The sequence below is a fragment of the Barbus barbus genome (assembly GCF_936440315.1).
Source record: "Barbus barbus genome assembly, chromosome: 7".
Classification (NCBI taxonomy): Eukaryota; Metazoa; Chordata; class Actinopteri; order Cypriniformes; family Cyprinidae; genus Barbus; species Barbus barbus.
This window is the reverse complement of record NC_136735.1, coordinates 9,749,860-9,760,464: the sequence shown is the minus strand read 5'-3', so window position 1 is coordinate 9,760,464 and position 10,605 is coordinate 9,749,860.

The following is a 10,605-nucleotide window of genomic DNA, read 5'->3' as shown; positions in this document are numbered from 1 at the left end:
AAAAGAAAAGTAACTGTTTCATATGATCTGATTCGTGCCGAAACCAGACTTTTAGAAAAAAAAAAAACATTAAGCCCCTCCAACCCAACCATTAAGCCTAACCATCAATGGGACCTAAGCAGATGGCAAGAAAATATGCAAATAAGTTAGGACAAATTCATACAAATTAGCCATTAATTACAAATACAAAAGGTGTACTTTGGTTGCTTAAGGCAAGTGAAGACTTGCATATAGACTTGACATATGCAAATTAGGCACAAACCTGTTGAAAACTGGTTTATGTTTGAAGGTTGACGACGGGCCTGTTTGCGAGAGTAGTAGTTTGTACAAGTAGCCGGTAACTAAAACTAACCTGCAAAAAAGCGATGCACATTAAAAACATACGGCAGCGTGCAGCTTCGGCGTTGACTGGAGAAGGGCTGACTGGGTGTGATGTTATCTGTATGAGGTAATGGCGGGAAAAGGTAGTGAGGTAGTTTTTATGACCCTGGCTCGTGCCTCCCCTGCCTCCAGCTGACACTATCGCAGTCTAATGAGAATAGATGTGATTCCAGCCCCGAGATGTCCGGCAGCCTGCACCTTCTTGCGCGCGTCTGCCGCTGATAGTTTCTCTAGGTGGAGTGCGTGTTTAGGGAGTGGAGCGTACGCTGTTGATCAAATGACCGCCAGTAAATCAAATCATTATGATGTCCCCCAAGAGAAAAACAGGCTTCCATTCCCCCCTTTTTTGTGCCATTTTTTTAAACCAAGACGTCACCTTCTCTCGACTGTCCCCTTGAAGAGACAAGTAATGAAGGAGAGTGGATGGGGGGTTAACAGTTGTCTGTACGGATACAGTGACCCTGAGGCTCCGTTTTAAATGATTTGCACTGGGCAGCAAGAGCAAAAATTCCGCCTGACTTCACCCGTTCGGTTCGGGAACGCGCCAAAGTCACCCAGTGATGATGACATCATAAAGGGTGATGTAATCCAAGAATTCCAGACCAGCCCTCGTGCCTATTTTCACAATCAGAAAACTTTTCCAAACAAGTAGCACTAGGATGAAAAAAATAAAAATCCCTAATCCCTCAATTAGAACTGAAAATTTCATTTAGATGCCAAAAGCGGTTGCTTTGCCAATGAGAGAAAGCAATGAAAATCTTAATGGAAACCACAGAATAGGTTTATGCTATTACAACCTGGAGCTTAGCAACCATTATAGCATTATATAACTTTTGAGTAATATAGCATTACGCATTGGAAATTATTATTTATAATTTTTATACTATTGAAGGCAAGTGTAATTTTGAACTTTGGAAGCATGGTGTACATAAAATATATTAAATATAAAGTTAATACCACTAGATTGTATTTGTTCTTTCAGTCTCTCATTACAATCGCCCTCTTTAACTGGCATACCACTTTACACACCTGAAGTTATGTATAATATTGTATTTATTGCATGTAACATTATATATTATTGTGCTTTATAAATTGAGATTAAGATAACAAATAACTATGATTTTTGGAGCAACTCACGCAGTCAAATTCTTTGTAAAGTGCAACTTACATGGACAGTAGTCATACAATTTGATTCCTGATATAAACAATTTTCAAGTATTCATGCATCCACATTAAATCCTTGCTAAATATAGATTATTATATACAATGTATTGCAATACAAACATTTTAAATATAAAATAGTTTACACATTTCTTTTATTTTTTAAATAGGCCTAGTTTTATACATCTTTTTAAGGGATTGTTCACCCCAAAATTTTGCCCTCATGTCATTCTAAACTTCATGGGGTTCAGTGTTGTTGCTTTGACTTTGTGGACAAAAACATTCTTTAAAGTAACTTCCTTTGTGTTCTAAAGAAAAGAAATAAGTCATACAGGTTTGGAACGACATGAGGGTGAATAAAATGTTGACAGGACTTTTTCATTTTTGGGCGAAGTACTCCTTGAATGTGTTAGCTGCACAATTAAATGACAAACTAATGAATGACATTAACTCTCTTGAATTCAAAAGTCCCTAAAAACTGAAACAAAGCTGACTGTTAAAGTGTAAATGTGGGTGTGTTTTTTGTGGTTGTAAAGGAAGCTCTCACTCACCTCTGTCCTGAGGCTAACCCTCCCACTCACCCACCTCAGTAAGCATGAACCTAATTCAAACCATGTGCCTCCAAATTGAAAACATGGATTCAAAATGGAGTATTTGCTTTTTCACTGACTAATGTCTCCCAGGAGACACCTTCAGCCGGTCCAATTGTGTCAGAAAGAGGGGCAAGGGGCAATGTTGAGTGTTCATAAGCCTTCGGTTAAATGCTCTTGCATGAGCTTAAGTGAACACAGCACATGCACATACATGGAGTGTTAGAATCCGATCTGGGACGATTTCTGACATGAAGGCTTAATTTCAGAGCAGTCACCTGAATGCTGGTGTCCGCAATATAAACTGTGAGATAAATTATCTTCGAACATTTGTTGAGCCTGCGGGTGTGTGGTGAGTGTGTGTGTGTGTGTGTGTGTGTGTGTGAGAGACAGGCAGGGAGTGATTTGAGTTATAACGCCCAAACCGTAAGAAAATAATCCAAAAAGAGGATTGCTGTAACCTGATTTGCTTTCTTTACACAGCAATTGTTGAGAGAGGTGGAAAAATAAGTCCTGGTTGTAAATGCAGAACTTTGAACGGCATATGGTAAACTTTACATTTATAAGATTGGTATTCCAATACGCCTTGCATTACTTGTATTTAGACAATGACTGCCAAAAAAGATTGTTCCTTACTTTCTCAGTGCAAAAGTTGCCACTGGGCCGGTACCTTTTCAAAAGGTACTCTATTGTACAATTTAGATACTAATATGTACTTTCAAGGGGTGCCAAGGACAGCTGTCCCAATGGCAGCTTTTGTATCTTTATTTTCTGAGAGTGTAATGGCATCTAATGTTGCTTAAAAACCTTTAACATTCACGGAACCTTTCCATTCCACAAAAGGTTCTTTATAGTGGAAAAGGGTTCTATTAATTTTGAAAATGTTCTTCACGCTATAGAAAGGTTCTTTTAAGAACTGATCTCTGAAAGGTTCTTTGGGTAACCAATAATGGTTCTTCTTTTCATTTTAAAATGGCTCTTCCTTAATTTTTAAGAGTGAAAGCCATTCTGCAAACAAAACCTTTTTGAATCTTCTTCTTGAATTAGATCCCTGGAAACTTTTCAAACCCTTCACAGGTGCTGAGCTCAAATTTAGTCTGTGGTTCAAAACAAGAGTTTACAGTCACAACCTCTGGATTGTGGTCAGATTAGTCAGACAGTGATACATCTTGTAACCAGAATGAGGTTTACTGATGATGAAACCAGTACTGAAGGCTCAATTTAATGCAAGACACATGAACAATAAGAAATAAAGAGATTCGGTGAAGGTTAATTGACTTATGAGGTACTGATTGAAAGCTTGATTTGATACCTCAAATTCACATTCCCAAGGTGATGCCATGGCAACCACAGAATGACCTCAGCACTGCATTACATCATATTGTCAAGCAGAGAAAAGGGTTCTTCCCTACGCTTGACTCATGCTGATAATGAATCTGAATTGTGCGACTATGACTATGTGTCAGTCTTTTTGCATTTGCACTGTTTTTATAATGCAAATATGAAACCAATCACACACACAAGAAAAACTGTTGTTAATGTGTGACCCTGCACAGATGGAGTCAAGTCAGGGGCAAATAACTCTGAAAGCAGTTTAGACCCGATTTCATCCTAATTCCAATTGAAAAAAAGAGATCAGGGTTCAGAATATCCGTTCAAAAAGCGATTAACCCCCAAATTAAATTTCAAAAACTGGCTCATATTCAAAACCAGTTCGGCTCATTTTATAACGGCTCAAAACTCAGGCTTTAGACTTCAGTCATTTTTAATTGTTCCTTAAAACAACAACAAAAAAGTACTGTAGCCACAAATCCCTCATTAAAACATTTAAAGAAGTGTTGTGATGACCCTCTGTGAGTCCAAGCACAATAGTGGCCATCAGTTTCCTGTTTTCTCATAATGACTGACTTAGTCACAAAAGAGTCAGAGGCCATTCTGATGGGAAATGAGCCGTAGTAATGGGAACATTAATATCACACAACTTTCACAGGAAAACAAACAAATGTGGATTGAATGTAAGACTTAAATCCACAATTATTATATTCTTTCAAAAAAAAAAAAAAAGTCTGACATCAAAACAGAACCTTTTTAACTTACACAAAGACCTTTCATACAGTGGGGGAAAATGATTTGATCCCCTGCTGATTTAGTACGTTTGAACACTGACAAAGAAATGATCAGTCTATAATTTTAATGGCAGGTTTATTTGAACAGTGAGAGACAGAATAACAACCAAAAAAATCCAGAAAAACGCATTTCAAAAAAGTTATAAATTGATTTGCATTTTAATGAGTCAAATAAGTATTTGATCCCCTATCAATCAGCAAGACTTCTGGCTCCCAGGTGTCTTTTATACAGGTAAGGAGCTAATCTCAGCTTGTTACCTGTATAAAAGACACCTGTCCACAGAAGCAATCAATCGATCAGATCCCAAACTCTCTACCATGGCCAAGACCAAAGAGCTGTCCAAGGATGTCAGGGACAAAATTGTAGACCTACACAATTACCTAAAACACATGGTCAAGGCAACAAAGGAGTGGCTCAAGAAGAAGGTCCTGGAGTGGTCTAGCCAGTCTCTAGACCTTAATCCCATAGGAAATCTGTGGAGGGATCTGAAGGTTCGAGTTGCCAAACGTCAGCCTCGAAACCTTAATGACTTGGAGAGGATCTGCAAAGAGGAGTGGGACAAAATCCCTCCTGAGATGTGTGCAAACCTGGTGGCCAACTACAAGAAATGTCTGACCTCTGTGATTACCAACAAGGGTTTTGCCACCAAGTACTATGTCATGTTTTGCAAAGGGGTCAAATACTTATTTGACTCATTAAAATGCAAATCGATTTATATATATTTTTTAAATGCATTTTTCTGGATTTTTTTGTTGTTATTCTGTCTACAGACTGATCATTTCTTTGTCAGTGGGTAAACATACAAAATCAGCAGGGGATCAAAAAATAGTTTTCCCCACTGTATAGTTCTCACCAGCTTTACTTTGGTGCTTTAAAGAACCCAGAAAGAAAATATATTTAAGGACCATATAGTCAAGCCAGAATAGGTTTTAAATTTACTCTAAATCACTTATATATATTTTACTATGATGACATATGATCTTTTAGAATTTTCATAACGTAATAGATATGGAAAAAAAATATGGAGTTGGATTGTATGTCAAATTGGAGGCCGAAGCGTACTTTACAGACAAATGGTTGTTGATGGAAAGAAGGTTCTTTGCTGACATGACTACAAGGAACCACAGAAGAATCATTATTCTTAATAGTGCAGTGAGACTGATGGTATGTTAATAGAATTGCTTGAGGGGGATCAAACTTTTGGCATCCGTTTCGTAAACATGATTTTATGTGACACTTACTGTGACACACAGCTAAAACATTAGTTTGGAAAGGTGAAAGGAATCAGCTGTACCTTTGCTGTGCTGTTTTGCTGAACAAGAATGCAAAAAAATGCTCCTATTCAGCTTCAAGCAGGGTCTGTTTTAAGTAAAAGACACTACAATTATTAACAGATGATAAAGTAATAATATCAACAGGAGGAATCTAAAATTAAAGAATGTATTTACAACACCCGAGGAGTAATTAAGTACAATAAATATCTATAAGATTGAAGATTTAAAGTTCTTTAAGAGAGACATTACTTTCTCAAAAAGTAAAACAAAATCAAAAATCAAATACACTGCAAAAACATCACACATCTCAAAACCACCAAACACACCAGTCACGAAGATTCTCGTGACTTCATTCAATCCCAATTCATTTCAGCTACAGGCCATGATCGTGAGGTCCCACCACACCCTTCACAGCCTATTTTAAGAATCTCAGAACTAAAAATAACTCTATTAATTCTGTTTCTTTAGCAGAGGGAGCATCTGGAAAGCTGAATGTGGGCACCCGGGTTCGATAAGATCACTCACGGATGCGTCACCCTCCCTCTGATTGGATAATGAATCATACATTGAGAGTGAAGCGTGCGGGAAAGCCCCGCAGTGAAACACAGTGGAGGTTCTATTCAGCGTGAGATTGAGCCCCAGAAATAGACGACTAGGGCCCCCCCCCACACACTCAGGGGTCATCATCCACCACCCACACGCAGGGTGAGGTTTCACTCACTCACACACACACTTCCAGTCAGTCCCCCCACTCTCACAACCACCCCAGAGTCCTCATCTGGCTCTGCATCAGAGGAAAAAATAAAGAGCTGAGAGATGAATAGAGAGAATGACATGACCACACAGGAATATACACATCATATCTGCTGTATGACAGTCCATGAGAAAATGGAGGGGAATGTAGATCAAGAATTTAAGATGATACATTAGAGCAGGGCAAGTTTCACAAACGGAAATGTCACAATGGCTGCTAACTGAAAGGATTTAAATCACAGATAAAACCATAGATTCCATTCCAATGGCTTTGTATGCTAGTTTTAAACACCTATGTCCTAAATTTGGATGATTTATAAATGATGAAAAATTTGTTAACTAAAATTCCATGTATTTGTTATACACTCTCAAAAAAAAAAAAAAAGTTACAAAAGCTGCTGGGGCAGGTAAGTAGAAAGTTGGAACATTTAGGTACTAATATACACCCAAAAATTAAAAGTGTAGTAATTTCAGTAATAATACATCATTTTGTAAGACATTTTCATTGTTGATGATTCATAAATTGAAAAGACACTGTTTTGAAAAGCCATATACTGTTTATATACTACCTTCCAAATGTTTGGAGCCTGTAAGATGTGTAAATGTTTTGGAAAGACATTATGCTCAGCAAGGCTGTATTCATCTGATCAAAAATACAGTAAAACAGTAATATTCTGAAATATTATTACAATTTGACTGTTTCCATTTGAATATATTTCTGGCTGAATTTTCTGCATTATTACTCCAGTCTTCAGTGTCACATAATCTTTCATAAATCATGATTTGATGCTCAAGTAGCATTTATCATTATCATGTTGAAAACAGTTGTGCTACTTAATATGTTTTTGGAAAAGATAATACATTTTTGAGGAATAGAAAGTTTAAAACAACAGCGTTAATTTGAAATTGAAAACTTTGTATTCACTTTGTGTAGTGAAATCTTCAATAGATTTTTAACTTGGGTAGCCAGGACTACTGATGAACAGTATATAATATATGTCCAAAAGTTTGAGGTCTATAAGCTATTTTAATATTGTGCATCATTAGATTTTTACATTGTTGATGTATCATAAATTGTTTACATTTATTTATTTTTTGAAAAAAACAAAAACAATAATATGCAACATAATATACATGCCTATACAGAAATTCATTTTTGTTTTTGTTTTAATAAACTCACTGACAACTAGACCTAGTTTCACCTATATATATATTTTTTTTTTTTATTTATTTATTTTTTTTATTTTTTTTAAGAAAAACATGTAAACTCCTAATCAGGCAGATTTGAAAGAAAGAAAAAAAAAACATAAAAGAGGTAAACAGGTGAAAAAAGTGGATGCAGTCTTTGGCTGTTGTGGAAAAGTCAAAAAGTGAGACAATCAAGCACAAGTCAGGAGAGATACATTTAAGACATAAGAATTAAATAAAAACAGCGGGGGCGAAAGAGAGACAAAGACAGGCAGATACGGACCCCCAACAAAGCCTGGCCTTTTCCTCTGGCCTTCTTCTCACACAGCACTCATCCTTTTACTCATCTGTCTGGGTCTGCTCTCGCCATGTCCCAGGAAGTGACATAATACCCCAGCCATCCATCCTGCTAGACACTGTCTGCAGCCGCAGCGCTGGCTTCTCATTGGCCTGTCAGGAATCCACAGTGGTTCAACCCAGACCTCCACGAGCCTTGGGTTGCTGAGTTCAGTCGGTCTTGTGGAAGCAGATACTAAACAACAGCAAACAACAATGACCAGCCTTTGAACACAAAATGTTAAACACACTCCTCAGGAAGTTTGTGAAGGGGGGGTTGAAACTAGTAGAAAAACCCTACAGGGGGTTCCAACATTTAAGGATATTACAAGGTAAAATGAGAAGTTTGAAGTTTTAACTGACTCAGCTGTTTTTAATTCCGTTTTAAGTGGTCATCAACACTTCCTCTGTTGGATGGTAAATCTTAAATCTGGAAAACATTTACTTGTGTTATTACTGAAGTTAAGTGATCTTCGCAGCTTCACACATAATCAGTCAATTTAATCTATGAATCACGTGATGCAGTGGTCCAGTGATTGTGTCAGTTGTATTCTGTGAAGTCACTGAGCATATAAAACGTGTGCATGGCGTCCTCTACTGATCAGACTTGATATGGCAGTCTCAGAAAGGCTTTATTCGAGTTTCTCAAACTTTTTGAACGAATTCTTCCCTTTGTCTAATACAATATAATATATCTCTTGTATTTCTAATCATTGACAAAACTTTATGCTATCTGTTATGACAAAACTGTTTTTGTTTTTTCAAAATCGCAAAATTGGGATTATTGCTATATTAAAATAAATCACAATTCAAGAACTGTTTCTTCTTCAATAAAACAATAGTTACTACGGAAATATAATTTCACACTACCTCTTGATTCTGTGTTTATAATATATTAATAATGCTTTAAATTACTTCACATACTTAAAAAAAGTCATCCTGTCCTGCTTGTCCTATCTAAATGTCCATTACTTAACAAAATGGTACTTCTATTACAAGTTATACAAGATTGCTCACATTTGTTTGTTTATAATTTGAGTTCTTTTAAACTGTTCTAGACGCGTCCAAATACTTATATTTCATCATTTAAAACCTAACAGCTTTCTTTTTGTGAAACATTTAGCTTTAAAATAAACACCACTTAACATGCTATTTTGTTATTTTAATGTGTTCCCATACATACATTTATACATGTGACATAATTCTCCAGTAGTATTTGGGAAAGAGCATCACAGTTCATTCACATTAGACCCAAAAACACTTGAATTTTCCTCAGAGAGTGGAGCAAAAGACGTTTATGTTAGTAAAATGCTGGTTTTGTGCACCATCTAGTGACAAGAGAGGATTCTACAAATGCTACAATATCATTCGCAAACACAGCAAAAGTGTATATTAATTTCAGAATGCTCAAACCAACAATAAAAGAGTCATACCTTAAATTCATAATTGCTCATTCATAATTCATAATTACAATCATCAACACAGGGATGACTGTGTTTGTTGTAACACTGAAAATGATTCCATTTGGAACATATAGTTACACTGTGATGCCATAACATTGGAATACATATAAACAAATGCATATTTTCACACACCCTCCCCCACCCAATTCACTCCTTAACTTAACTTTTTAGCAGGTGACAAAGGCAGCCACACCAGCCCATCCTGAGGTGTGAAGGCCATCTCACGCGCTGAGCTGAGAATGGATTCAGAAGCATCATCTCGTTTTACCCATACAGCTGAGCACAGATGCATGATACTGGTATGTGTCGAGAGAATGCTGTTCTTAGGCTTGAGTACTGACTCAAGGAAACCAATAAATATGATGGCAACTCTATAGACAGCTTTCTTAGCAAAACACTTCTTGTGAAGATCAACACCTTCAATCAGAATCTGAAGCATGGTCATACTTATAAAAATTATGACAGATAGCTCACGGCTTGTTTATTGCCTGAGAAAAAAGGTAGTGTTTCAAATCATATCTGCTCCTGAGGTAGTTCCTTAGAATACACAAAGTGATACTGATCTTCAGATTTCTGGGAAGGAGTAACAAAGCTCCCTCAGTCTGTGAATGGTCTCGGTGGATGAGAGGTTGTTTTCCTCTTGCACATATGAGAGTAGGTTACCCACAATAAGTCGAAGACAGTCCCGAAGTTCCCTCAAGTCTCTGTCCGAGTAAGAACCGCCTTCTGCAACAGCCATTCTCAAGCATATGTTCTTCAAGTCAACAATGTTCTGAAAGAGAGGACCCAATAGGAATAATTAAAAAAGAGCTTATAAATATAATCACAAGCAAACAAGGGTGTAGCATGCAGCACTAGTCAAATGTTGACTGAATATTTATCATATTAATATGTGACCCTGGAGCACAAAACCAGTCATAACTCACACAATTATATTTGTAGCAATAGCCAACAATACACTGCATGGGTCAAAATTATCGATTTTTCTATTATGCCAAAAATCATTAGGATATTAAAATCATGTTCCATGAAGATATTTAGTAAATTTCCTCCTGTATATATATCAAAACTTCATTTTTGATTGCTAAGAACTTCATTTGGACAACTTTAAAGGCGATTTTCTCAACATTTTGATTGTTTTGCACCCTCAGGTTAAAGATGTTCAAATAGTTGTATCGCAGCCAAATATTGTCCTATCCTACCAAACCATACATCAATGGAAAGCTTATTCATGGTTTATGGTCCAGGGTCACATACATTAGTAGCATATTAGGATATGTTGCTATAGATATAAATGGCTGAATTAAACTGGTTAGTAAACAGACAGCACAC